The sequence below is a fragment of the Kogia breviceps genome, chromosome X (assembly GCF_026419965.1).
Source record: "Kogia breviceps isolate mKogBre1 chromosome X, mKogBre1 haplotype 1, whole genome shotgun sequence".
Classification (NCBI taxonomy): Eukaryota; Metazoa; Chordata; class Mammalia; order Artiodactyla; family Physeteridae; genus Kogia; species Kogia breviceps.
The window spans coordinates 27,659,625-27,673,149 of NC_081330.1; the positions used below are offsets into that span (position 1 = coordinate 27,659,625).

The 13,525-nt window shown below is 42.9% G+C and overlaps 1 protein-coding gene across 3 annotated transcripts in view; it reads left to right on the forward strand.

Annotated features, from left to right (window-relative positions):
* Positions 1-3,048, forward strand: part of LOC131748028 (protein FAM133B-like) — a 28,241-nt gene extending 25,193 nt beyond the window's left edge. For all 3 annotated transcript variants that reach the window (XR_010838622.1, XR_010838623.1, XR_010838624.1), the window contains one exon: positions 1,655-3,048. The gene's annotated coding sequence lies outside the window, so the exon portion shown is untranslated. The remainder of the gene's footprint in view (positions 1-1,654) is intronic.
* Positions 3,049-13,525: the final 10,477 nt, after the last annotated feature.

The following is a 13,525-nucleotide window of genomic DNA, read 5'->3' on the forward strand; positions in this document are numbered from 1 at the left end:
ACTAGTGGGCATATACTCTGAGAAAACCATAATTCAAACAGAGTCATGTACCACAATGTTCATTGCACCTCTATTTCCAATAGCCAGGACATGGAAGCAACCTAAGTGTCCATCAACAGATGAATGGATAAAGAAGATGTGGCACATATATACAATGGAATTTTACGCAGCCATAAAAAGAAACAAAATTGAGTTATTTGTAGTGAGGTGGATGGACCTAGAGTCTGTCATACAGAGTGAAGTAAGTCAGAAAGAGAAAAACAAATACCATATGCTAACACATATATATGGAATCTTAAAAAAATGGTCATGAAGAACCTAGGGGCAAGATGGGAATAATGATGCATACCTATTAGAGAATGGACTTGAGGATACGGGGAGGGGAAAGGGTAAGCTGGGACAAAGTGAGAGAGTGACATGGACATATATACACTACCAAATGTAAAATCGATAGCTAGTGGGAAGCAGCCGCATAGTACAGGGAGATCAGCTCGGTGCTTTGTTACCACCTAGAGGGGTGGGATAGGGAGGGTGGGAGGGAGGAAGATACAAGAGGGAAGAGATATGGGGACATATGTATATATATAACCAATTCACTTTGTTATAAAGCAGAAGTTAACACACCAATGTAAAACAATTATACTCCAATAAAGATGTTTAAAAAATAACAATAAAAAGTAAATAAATTTCTGTTGTTTGGTCGTGAAAAACAAAAAAATACTTTATTGCTAAAAATGCTAACCACCATCTTGAGCCTTCAGCGAATTGTAATATTTCTGCAATAGAAACAGAGATCACTGATCACAGATCACTATAACATATAATAATGATGAAAAAGTTTGAAATAGCACCAGAATTACCAAAATGTGACACAGAGAGAAGAAATGAACAAATGCTGTTGGAAAAATGGCACCAGTGGACTTGCTTGCTTGATGCAGGGTGGCCACAAATCTTCAATTTGATTTAAAAAAAAAAGAAAAAACACAATATCTGCAAAGTACAATAAAGTAAAGCACAATAAATGAGGTGTGCCTGTATATGCAGTGGAATATTATTCAGCCACAAACAAGAATGAAATCTTACACTTGCTACAACATGGATGGACCTTGAGGGCATTATGCTAAGTGAAATAAATCAGAAAGACAGATAATGTGTGATCTCACTTTTACATGGAGAAATCTAAAAACAACAAACGACTACCCCCCCTCAATTAAAGAAAACAAGCTCATAGAACAGATTGTAGGTTGCCAGAGGTGGCAGGTAGGAGAAATGGGTGAAGGGGGTCAAAGGTACAAACTTAAGTCATGGGGATGTGTAATGTACAGTATGGTGACTACAGTTAATAGTACTATTGAAAGTACTAATAGTACTAATTTGAAAGTTGCTAAGAGAGTAGATCTTACAAGTTCTCAAAAGAAAAAAAAATTTGGTGTGGTGACAGATGTTAACTAGACTTATTGTGGTGATCATTTCGCAATGTATACAAATATCAAATCATTATGTTGTACACATGAAACTAATATAATGTATATCAATTATACCTCAATTTTAAAGAAAGAGAAAATGAGGTTCTTTGGGGTTCATGCTGTAGTTTGGAAATGGATGAGAACATTCTTTTTCCTTATTTGTTTCTTGTGGTTGCTTTTCCCTTCAGAACTCCACTGAGAGACCACTACGTAAACCCAGGAGAAGCAAGTCACGAAAACTTCAGTGTTTCTTTTCCTCTGAGTTTGCTTTGCCTGCTTGAGAAAGCAGAGGCCTGCGCCTCCCAAGCCCTGGCCAGACCTGACTGTGAGCCCAGCCAGTGGCCTTAGGCCGCCAGCACTGCTTTCCAGACCCCACCACCAGCTCTGCAGCCCGTGTCCATCACTGCCCTCACACACGCTCTCTGCAGCAAAGCTAATAATAAGCTCATCCTGATTTTTCCTCCTACCAATACTTCCTTGATGCAACCTAACATTTTCTGTGATCTCAAGTAGTCACCTCTTGATTCCATGACCTAGAAATAAGTCATCCCTTCTTGAGGAAATGAAAAAGTACTTCAAATTAACACAGGTCCAAATCTACCCTGAACTGACAGCCACCCCACCAGCACCAAAAAGTTCCACAAAACCCACTTGTTCCTAATTGTACCACCAAAAGGGAAAAACGTCCTTAGATGAGAAGTTCCTCAAGAGAATATTCATTTATGCATTTGGTAGTTTGGTAACATTGATTTTGTGTGATATCTCCAAGGCATATTTTGACAACATATTAGAATTCTCATTTTCACCCTTTTTGGGTCAGTAGAATTTTATCCATAATTGTTCTTTTTTGGTTTTGTTTTTTTAGACAACTTTAGGGCTACAACTCCCTACCTTGCTTTACCAAATGCTGAAAAACAACAGCAGGAGGACTTGAACTTTAAGCTCTCAACCCCATCCGTCTCATTACTCCTATCGTGTGTTCTCTGGACCAATTACTCCCTTACACCAGTGCTGAAATATTTACGGAATCATTCATTTTACCTCAGAGTTTATGCTTGGTTTTGAATATTTCAAATAATTTAGCACTGTTGAACCCTCTTATAACCCAGCTCCTCAGTGCATTAATGTAAATACTTCCAGGTCAGACTGAGTCCCAACATGACTGCATGGAAGATAGAAGTATTGCTTTAAGGAGGGCTAACATCCTCCCTAAAGGATACATGTGTTAGGAGGACTTGAATTTTATTGGAAAAAACACATATCTATATATATTCAGATGGATAGATACCACAGGTGTAGGAAAAGTACTCCCCCTTAAAGCCCCCAAAGTTGAAAAACTTATTTTCCAATCACGGAAAAGGCAATAAAAACAAACCAACCTGAGAATGTCCATGACAAAGATGTCCAAGTCCCAAAGCAGGTTTTAGGATGGCTGCCCTGCCAGGTTGTTTTTTTTCAGGTTTACTCACCTGCACCCTGGCTTCAGTATCATCCGTGTGTCTTGCAAGCTCCTTTGTGAGAGAAGAAAATCACAAATGTTCAGTATTCTGAGATGTGGATGAAATTAAATATATGGATGTTATTTCACTCTTGTTTTAAATTTTCTATCCCCTTCATGCCCCCCACCACAGTACACTTTTCTGTAATACCCAAATTCAGGCTCGCCTTAGCAGGTGCTTTTCCCTTCCACGCAAAATTTAATGGGGAACCAAAAAAAATCAGTAATCAAGATAAATGTTTTAGTGCAGTATTTAACAAATACCCAAATTAGTGCAAAAATAGCCCATGATGAAAATATTACCAAAATTTAAACATAGGTAGAATCTGACCCTGCACTTGCTCCACCGTGCCTCATGCATGGTTCCAACCAAACGTTATCTACAAAACAGGCCTCTGGCCAAAGTTTCCCTACTTGATGGATTTAAATACCGCATGAAAATATTTACTTTGATGCCCAGTAGGTACTGCCCCCACCCCAGAGTCCTGGGGGAGGGGGCCCTGGTGGCCTGGGACCTCTAGGTGGCTTTTGGCTCAGACTCCGGAAGAGAGCCAGAGACACCCAGAGACAACCGAGCCCCCTGGAGAGCTAGCCGCGTACATGGGGAACACGGCGGGGTATCCAGTGCGGTGTAAAAGGCTCTCCATCCGTAGCTGCAAAGGGGTGAATGTGATGCGGTAGAAGCGCCACTACCTGTCCCCAGACTTCCGCCCCTCAGGGACCTGGGGAGGTCAGCTCCTGCCGCCGCTGCTTTGTGGGCTCCTGGCCGCCGCCTCCTCGTCCTCCCCCGCCCCAGTTCGGACCATACTGCCTCCTCTTCACCTCCCGCTACCATCCACCGCTGAGATCACGGAGGGCTTCATATCTGAAAAAGGGGGAAAGGCAAAGAGAGAGCCTATAGGGAGGCGAAGGGCCGTCACTGAGCCGCAGCGGCGTCCCGTCCACTCGCCTCTCCCAGGGAAAGGGCGTTTCCTGGGCTTCGCCAAAGCACCTGTCCCGGTCCGGGCACTGGACTTGTGGTTCTTCCCGGTCTCCACCGACTCCAGGCTGTGATAGCCAGTATCATCGAGGCTACCCCAGTGCCCCCCCCCCCCGCCCACGAGCCGAGGCTCCACGTCTTGAGTACTGTGGATGAAGCTGTGCTGGGATCTGAGGGGATGCCCTCGTCGGGGATAAGAGCTAGGGCCAGTGGCCGGGTCAGGTCCTCTTTTTGGCGCCTGGTCCCGTTTATAGCGTGTTTGTCGCAGGTGCAGTGCGTACCCGCTCCTGGCTAGTTGCCCGCCCCCACCTGGCCTGCGGTGGGTGGGACCCGCTGAGGCGTGCACGAGGCCAGGGAGTGGCCGTAGAGGGGTGCCAACTTGAGGCGGGGGAGGGGCAGGGGAATGAGATCTCACTCGCCCCCGGGGCCTGGGAAAAATGTTGGGAGAACATCTCTCAGCCTGGCCCCTCGATGGGAGCAGGCTCGTTGCCCTTAGTTACCCCAGAGCAAGAGACACAGAGGTGGGGCTGGAGAAAGTGCGCGGGGCCCCAGCAGCCCCAGCCCGGTCACCACCCCTTGTCGTGTGGCCAACCCCCCGAAAGTCGGTAACTAATGGATGGGACTCTGGTTCTGTTCCATTCGCCCGCAAAGTCCACGAATCATATGAAATGATTAGGGAGCTGCTTGCTCTGGCTCCCTGGTGCGCATTATAGTGGGAGCTTGGGGCTGTGTTTGCAGAGCACTCTGTGTGCTCAGATGCCTGCTACAAGAAACCCAACCTGTCCCTTGCCGAATGCAACAAGTACTCCAGATTTGTACTAACCCACGTCAGTGTAGAACCCTGCCAGTGATCAGTGCTCCCAAGAACGCTTACAGTGCAAGGGGCTCTTCCTTCGACTTTGGATGTAACTGTGGAGCTATGCATCATTCGCTGGACTCTGCTCCACACCTCTGGCTGCAGGTGCCCTACATAGGTGCATGTTTGCCCTTTACTTGGGCCTGTGTTGTAGACCAGGGAGAGTTTCCATCTTCCCCATGCTGCCCTTTTCTCCTGCACCCCATCTCCCACCCCACCCCTCCCACTCTGTCTCTCCTCTAACTTCTGGAATTCTTTTTTTTTTGGTAGCTCTCTCTTTTTGAAATTATTATTTTTATTTTATTTTATTTTTTTAAACATCTTTATTGGAGTATAATTGCTTTACAATGGTGTGTTAGTTTCTGCTTTATAACAAAGTGAATCAGTTATACATATACATATGTCCCCATATCTCTTCCCTCTTGCGTCTCCCTCCCTCCCACCCCTCTAGGTGGTCACAAAGCACCGAGCTGATCTCCCTGTGCTATGCAGCTGCTTCCCACTAGCTATCTGTTTTACATTGGGTAGTGTATATATGTCCCTGCCACTCTCTCACTTCGTCCCAGCTTACCCTTCCCCCTCCCCATATCCTCAAGTCCATTCTCTAGTAGGTCTGTGTCTTTATTCCCGTCTTGCCCCTAGGTTCTTCATGACCTTTTTTTCCCCTTAGATTCCATATATATGTGTTAGCATACAGTATTTGTTTTTCTCTTTCTGACTTACTTCACTCTGTATGACAGACTCTAGGTCCATCCACCTCACTACAAATAACTCAATTTCGTTTCTTTTTATGGCTGAGTAATATTCCATTGTATATATGTGCCACATCTTCTTTATCCATTCATCCGTTGATGGACACTTAGGTTGCTTCCATCTCCTGGCTATCATAAATAGAGCTGCAGTGAACATTGTGGTACATGACTCTTTTTGAATTATGGTTTTCTCAGGGTATATGCCCAGTAGTGGGATTGCTGGGTCGTATAGTAGTTCTATTTTTAGTTTTTTAAGGAACCTCCATACTGTTCTCCATAGTGGAATTCTTGTTCCCCACCGAGAAGGGCCAAATGAAAGCCAGGCCAGATTGAGGGTTTTATGGTTCTTCAAGAGGTGTTTACAGGTCCCCGGGGGCCTGTTAATATCTTGAATATTAAGAGTAGTTTCTAACCATGGGTCCTGTGCTTGACATTGTACATGATTTATCCTATTTCTACCTGCACAATCATCATTATCATCATCCCCTTTTTAAAAGAAATTAAACCAGGGTGGAATGGCTCAACGTCACTCATAGACAAGCCCTGCCCTGCCCTGATGACGAAGTGGTTCCACTCACTGCACTTTCAGATGTGGCCCCTCTTCCACCAGTGAGTTGGAATAGAGAAGGAGGAGCTGGTAGACAGAGCCTGGGCTGCTGTGTCAGCCAACCTGCCTTTGAGGGGACAAGGGGATTTGATTAAGCAGCCTCTTAGGTACCTTTACCCTGGAGGACATTAATCATTTTTTGTCATTAATTAATTCCATTTATAAATTCTTTAAATGTCTCATCCTTAATGACACTTTAGTGCAGTGTGGAGGAGAGGAGGTGATGGGAGATTTGTGCACACATCACTAATGTGCTCTTTGGAAGCTTGTCTTTGGGAGTAGTAGTTACTTACATCATGGGCAGTAACACTTTGGGATTGAATATTTCTAATAAAACTCTACAGATGACCACACCACACTGCTTTACATTCACCACTTCAGTCACTTTCTATTTATTTATTTATTCATGAGGGTCTGTAAGAGGGGAGATGGTTATCCTCTGGCGGTTCTCAATGAGGACAGGATGTTTTCCTGTGAAAATAATGTCCCTCCTGCCGCTTTTTGTACCTGTGAGCATCAGTCAGTAAACCTATGTCGGCTGCTGGATACAGGGCCCTGTGCCAGGCGATGTGGGGAATGTCACAATGCCTGACCCAGCCATTGTGCTGTGGGTTCTCAGTCTCGAGAGGCGGATCGGCCCACACCAGAGAAAGAAGCCACAAATTATGGAGGCAGATCGCCCAGCCCCACCATTTACTCACTCTGTGACCCTGGGCAAGTTGGCTGACTTCCCTCTGTGCCTCAGTTGCCACATCTGTAGAATGCATATCATGATAGTACCTGCCTTACGGTGTTGTGAGGTTTAAATAACGAAATAAAGATAAGGCCCATGGTGAGCACTCAACCAACATCAGCTGGTGCTCAAGTAAAGGGATCAAGGGTGAGGTCAGTCTGTATCCACGTCCACGCTGACATGAAGATGTCAGGTGAGGAGTTATTGGGAAGAACACAAGAATGTATACATGTAAAACATGTAGAACAGTGCCTGGCACAGTAGGTAAATACTTGAGCCATGAGAGCTATTGCTATAATATGTATCGTTATTTTCATGTTATTGATGAAAACTACCTCTGATTCAGAGAGTCTTACCCAAGTCACTAGCTAGGAGTAAGAATTGAGCCTGGATAGAGAGGATGGTTAGGAATTCAATATAGTGCAGAGCCCAAGCAGAAAAGACTTGAGCCAAGGCCCTAGGCTGGGAGCAGGCAGGTATGTCCAGGAATCTATAGACTGTGCACGCTGGGAGATTGGAGTATCATAGGACATGAGGTTGAAAGGGAAGAAATCAAGATGTGGCCGTGCTGTGCAAAACTGGCAGGTATTTATTCTATACGTAAGGGGGAACCAGGAGATATTTCCAGCAAAGTAGTTACATAAGCCCATGCATATTTTGGGAAAGTAACACAGGCTGCAGAGGGTAGGAAAGGAGAGAGGTGGAAGCTAAAGTTAGGAATCAAGTAGGAGTTTGTTGTAATAGTAAGTTGTAAAAGCAAGCCCAAATGAGGGCCTGGCAAGGGGAACTGGAAGAAGGGGAGAGTCCGAGCACTCATGGATTTGAAGATGATTAGAGGGAAGAGTGTTGAACGGCTCTGAAGTTTTGAGCAGGATGACTGAAGGATGGTGATGCCATTATGCAATTTAGGGAACACTGACTTGTGGTGGTAAACAAATAGTGGGGGTTACACACGTTCAATCTGAGATTCATGTGCGACTCAATGAACGCTTAGAAACATGATGCTGGCATTCAGGAGAGACAGCAGAGATAAAGACATAGATTTGTAAATCATGAGTGTGAAGGGATGATGGTTGAATGCATGAGAGTAGAGGAGATCATAAAGGGATAAAGGGTAAAGTGAGAATTCAAGAGTGCTAAGAACTGGGCTTTGGGCAACAACTACACCTTGAGGAGCGGGGAGAAGAAAAGTCAGCAAACAAGACAGAGAAGGAGCAGTTGGAGAGAGAGGATTAATCCCAAAGACTGCAGATTATGGAAACCAAGGGAGGAGAGAAATTCAAGAAAGAGAAAGCAGCCAACTGTGTATAGAAGTACGAAGAAATAAAGAAGACTGAGACCTGGATATGCTGTTTGGGAAGTCCCTACTGAAGTAAGAAAGTGTTTTGTAAGGCAGGAGTCATATTCAAGGGATTGTAGAGAAAATGGGAGGAAGAAAAATAAAATAAGTTGGCAATAAACGTACAGTGCCATTTAAAGGAGTTTGACATCAAAAGAAAGCAAGGGTAATGGATGGTTAGTTAACTGTCACGTACAAATCTTTTTTTTTTTCTTTTGAAAAATCAAAGGTTCTTTTGTCAGGCACAGTAATCAAAACACCATGGTACTGGCACAAAAACAGACACATAGATCAATGGAACAGAATGGAGAGCCCAGAAATAAACCCACACACCTATGGCCAATTAATATATGACAAAGGAGGCAAGAATATACAATGGAGAAAAGACAGTCTCTTCAACAAGTGATGTTGGGAAAGCTGGACAGCCACATGTAAATCGATGAAATTAGAAAACTCCCTCACACCATACACAAAAATAAACTCAAAATGGTTTAAAAGCCTAAATGTAAAACATGACACCATAAAACTCCTAGAAAAAAACATAGGCGAAACATTCTTTGACATAAATTGTAGTAATATATTCTTAGATCAGTCTCCCAAGGCAAAAGAAATATAAGCAAAAATAAACAAATGGGACCTAATCAAACTTAAAAAAGCTTATGCACAGCAACGGAAACCATCAACAAAACAAAAAGACAACCTACTGAATGGGAGAAAATATTTTCAAACAATGCAACCAACAAGGGGTTAATATCCAAAAGATACAAACAGCCAAGACACGGAAACAACCCAAGCGCCCATTAACAGATGATTGGCTTAAAAGGACGTGATTGATATATATGTATAGATAGATATTGATATATATATGTATATATGTGTGTGTGTGTATATATATATGAATATTACTCAGCCATAAAATAGAATGAAATATTGTCATTTGCAACAACATGGATGGACCTAGAGAATATTATGCTTAGTGAAATAAGTCAGACAGAAAAAGACAAATACTGCATGATATCACTTGTGTGGAATCTAAAATATAATACAAATGAATCTATATACAAAACAAAAACGGACTCAACAGACATAGAAAACAAACGTACGGTTACCAAAGCAGAGAGGGAGAGGGGGAAGGACAAATTAGGAATATGGGATTAACAGATACACACTACTATACATAAAATAGATAAGCAACAAGGGTTTACTGTATAGCACAGGGAATTATATCCAATACCTTATAATATAATAACCTATAATAGAATATAATCTGCAAACAAAAAACTGAATCACTATGCTGTATACCTAAAACTAACACAATATTGTAAATGAATCATACTTCAGTTTTAAAAATTCTCGGGCTTCCCTGGTGGTCCAGTGGTTAAGACTCCGCACTTCCAATGCAGGGGCCGTGGATTCAATCCCTGGTCGGGGAACTAAGATCCCACATGCCGCACAGCACGGCCAAAAACCAAAGAAACCATTCTTTTGTCATGTCTGTAATCCTGTATCTGACTTTCAAATTTGGGTATAAAATAAGACTCACCTAAACACAGTTGTAGGGTTTGATCAGAGAAGTGGAGTGAAAGGCAATGAGGGAATTTATTATAGGGATTAGATCTCATGCAGTTGTGGGAGCTGAGGAAGAAGTCTATGAAAGGCTATTGCCTCTGCATTTGACGGTGGCCTGAAGTCAATGCACATATTCAAGGCCAATCGTTGGGCAGACAAGTGCATATGAAATGGGGGAGAGCAAAGACCAACTGGAACCTGCAAGGATTCCCTTGAACCCCTGAGGACAAACTAAAACCCATGAAGACACAACACTCCGTGGACCCTATATCTGCCTCTTACTGTCTCCAATCTAGAGAAGGAACTGCCATCCTTTGCCCCGGAGCTGCACACGCACCCGGCCCAGGATCTGGAGACGTTGGAGGAGATCTTGTGGGTGGAGTCGCTGCGGGCCCCACTGCTGTCCCACGCCAACAAGATATGCCAGAGGGTCAGTGCCAACGTGTACACAAGTGGCAATAGCACCTGGTCTTATACCAAATATCAGAACATAATGGCTGTGGCTTCACTTCCACCTCCCGAATCTTGCCCCAATTTTTCTTCCAGCCAACCCTAATTCAGGACAGGGGAGGCAATCCCGGGAAATGTAGTTCTAGCCTAGCTAAATTGTCAAAGCCACTACAACAAGCGTGAGACAATATAATAGAGTGTAACTGGTCATTACTGGAAAGAAGGATGGCACACCATGGCAAAAGACACATCGGAGGTCATTCCAGGCCTCAGTTATAGGCAAGGATTTCCCAGCGTTTGGCGCTCAGATTCCACAAGAGCTGTGTCCAGGAAGGACTCATTTAACCACCACATTTACTACACCGATCCTGTTGAGTGTCTCTGTTCACAGTGTTCAGTGGAGCAGGAGAGGAAGGAACCATAAGTAAGCATGGAGTTACTGGCAGCATTTTGGAAATCTTCTGGTTGCCATGAATTTTGGTCACTGACTGTTGACTTCTGAGATAGGCCATCAAACTCTGAACATTCCACCCAGCTTCTCAAAGAGGGTGAGTGGTCCTGGGTATATATCTGAAAAAAACCTGAAAACACTATTCGAAAAGATACATGCACCACAGTGTTCATTGCAGCATTATTTACAAAAGCCAAGATATGGAAGCAACCCAAGTGTCCATCAACAGAGGAATGGATAAAGAAGATGTATCTACATATACAATGGAATACTACTCAGCCATAAAAAGGAAAATTTGGCATTTGCAGCAACATGGATGGACTTAGAGAGTATTATGCTTAGTGAAATAAGTCAGAGAAAGACAAATACTTATGATATCACTTATATGTGGAATCTAAAAAATTTTTAAAAACTAGTGAATATGCCAAAAAAGAAACTGACTCACAGATATGTAACCGAGAAAGACCCTATGAGGCCTTCCCAGAATAGACCCCTATCCATGTCCTCCACCTGCCTTTTGTCTGTAGAAAAACTTTAGTCAGAGAATAAATTAAGGGACTTCCTTGGTGGTGCAGTGGTTAAGAAGCCACCTGCCAATGCAGGGGACAGGGGTTCAAGCTCTGATTCGCGAAGATCCCACATGCCACGGAGCAACTAAGCCCATGTGCCACAACTACTGAGCCTGCGCTCTAGAGCTCACGAGCCACAACTACTGAGCCTGCGTGCCACAACTACTGAAGCCCACGCACCTAGAGCCTGTGCTCTGCAACAAAAGAAGCCACAGCAATGAGAAGCCCGCGTACTGCAACGAAGAGTAGCCCCCGCTCGCCGCAACTAGAGAAAGCCCACGGGCAGCAACGAAGACCCAACAACGAAGACCCAATGAAGCCAAAAATAAATGAATAAATAATTTTTTAAAAACAGAATAAATTAAATCAGAGAAGTGAGAAAATGCAGAAAGAAAGGAAAAGAGTCAAGCAAGACAAAATAGTAATACTTTAGCCATTAAACAAAGTCAAGGACTTTTAGTTCCTCCTCAAGGACTATAGATAATATTCTAAGCCATCTCCTTTGAGCTGTTTTGCAGATACTGAAACTCCCACCAGGTGGAAGAAGTTAACTGTATGCTGTCCACAAGCACTGAGACCCCAGATCGGTTGGAACCAGAAGGTTGACGATGCTGAGTCCCAATGACCTCACCACCAACCAATCAGAAGAATCTGATCACGCCCTGCTCCTTAAACACTATAAGACTCCTCACTACCCCCTCCAAGGTAGGTCACACAGTCTTGAGGGCATTAGCCTGTTGTGGCCCCCTTTGCCTGGCAAAGCAATAAAGCTATTCTTTTCTACTTCACCCAAAACTCTGTCTCCACATTTCTATTCAGCACCTGTGAACAAAGGCCGAATTTTGGCAACAGATATAGAAAACAAACTAGTGGTTACCGGTGGAAGAGATGCAGTAGGGAGGGGCAAGATAGAAGAAGGGGATTAAGAGACTCAAACTACTATGTATAAAATAAATAAGCTACAAAGATATATTGTACAGCACAGGAAATATAGTCAATATTTTATAATAACTATAAATGTACTATAACCTTTAAAAATTGTGAATCACTATGTTGTACACTTGAAACTTACTGTACATCAACTATACCTGAATTAAAAATATACAAATAAATCAATCAATAAAACAGTGAGTGTTTCCTTATTTTTTGACAGCCCTTGGAGAAATAAGGGTAACACAGGCTTGGGTTAACTGTATAGGCTTTGGTAGGAATAGTGACTAGTTTCCAAAGCTTCAGATGGGAATATGAACCTGAAATCCGTCCCAGTGTGACTCATGGTATCTTCCCAGATTAAAAGCAAAGTTTCAGAGGCAACAACTTCTGCTTCTGTGCTCTCTCCCACACCTTGTAAGAATAAGAAATAGTGGGCCCATGGATACAAGAGAAAATCAGAAGAGAATAGCTTGAAGGCACTGGGAAGCTGCATAGGTGATAGCATAGATATTCTGCTGCTTTTTGGGGATAAGCTGTGCTTTGAGCATTTTCCAAAGGAGAAAGAATCAGGGGTGGTTTTATTTGTCACAAAACAGTTGATTTTTACATAAGAACCTCCAATGAAAAGCTATGATTTCCTGGTTTGACTGGCAGTAAAGTTATATAACCAGAACATGGTTAAGTAGCTCTACAGCCCACACTTTATTATTTATCCTCTGGATAAATGAAGTTAGAAATAGGAAATATTCATTTAACTACTAAAGTTTTACACCTAAAAACTTCTTCATGAAATTCTGATTACTCTCTTTTAAAGAGTAATAGAAACTATGGGAGTCATTTTGCAGAAACAGCCTTCTTCAGGGGTCATGGTGGTAATAATAATAATAATGGCTAAAATTGATTGAGGATTTGCTATGTGCTAGGCACTAACCAATTATTTTATGTGTATTATCTCATTTAATCCTCCCAATAGCTGTAGGCAATCAGTAGTCTGATTGCTTCCACTTAAAGATGAGGAAACTGGAGCCTAGAAAGGCTGTGATTTGTGCAGACCCACAGTAAATTCCAGAGCTGGAGTTCAAACCCAGCCTACACCGATGCACTACATTCCTACAAAAATTCAAACTGAACAATAGGCAGACATCACGTCAGCAGAAGATGTACAAACAGGAATGTTTAGTGCAGCATCTTTTATAAGAGTTTAACATTAGAAAAAGCTTATATGTTTATCATAAGGGACTGATTAAATTAATAAAGTTCCCTCCATCCAACAGAATAGTTATGCATCTGTTAGGAATTATATTGCAAAGAAGTATGGATAGA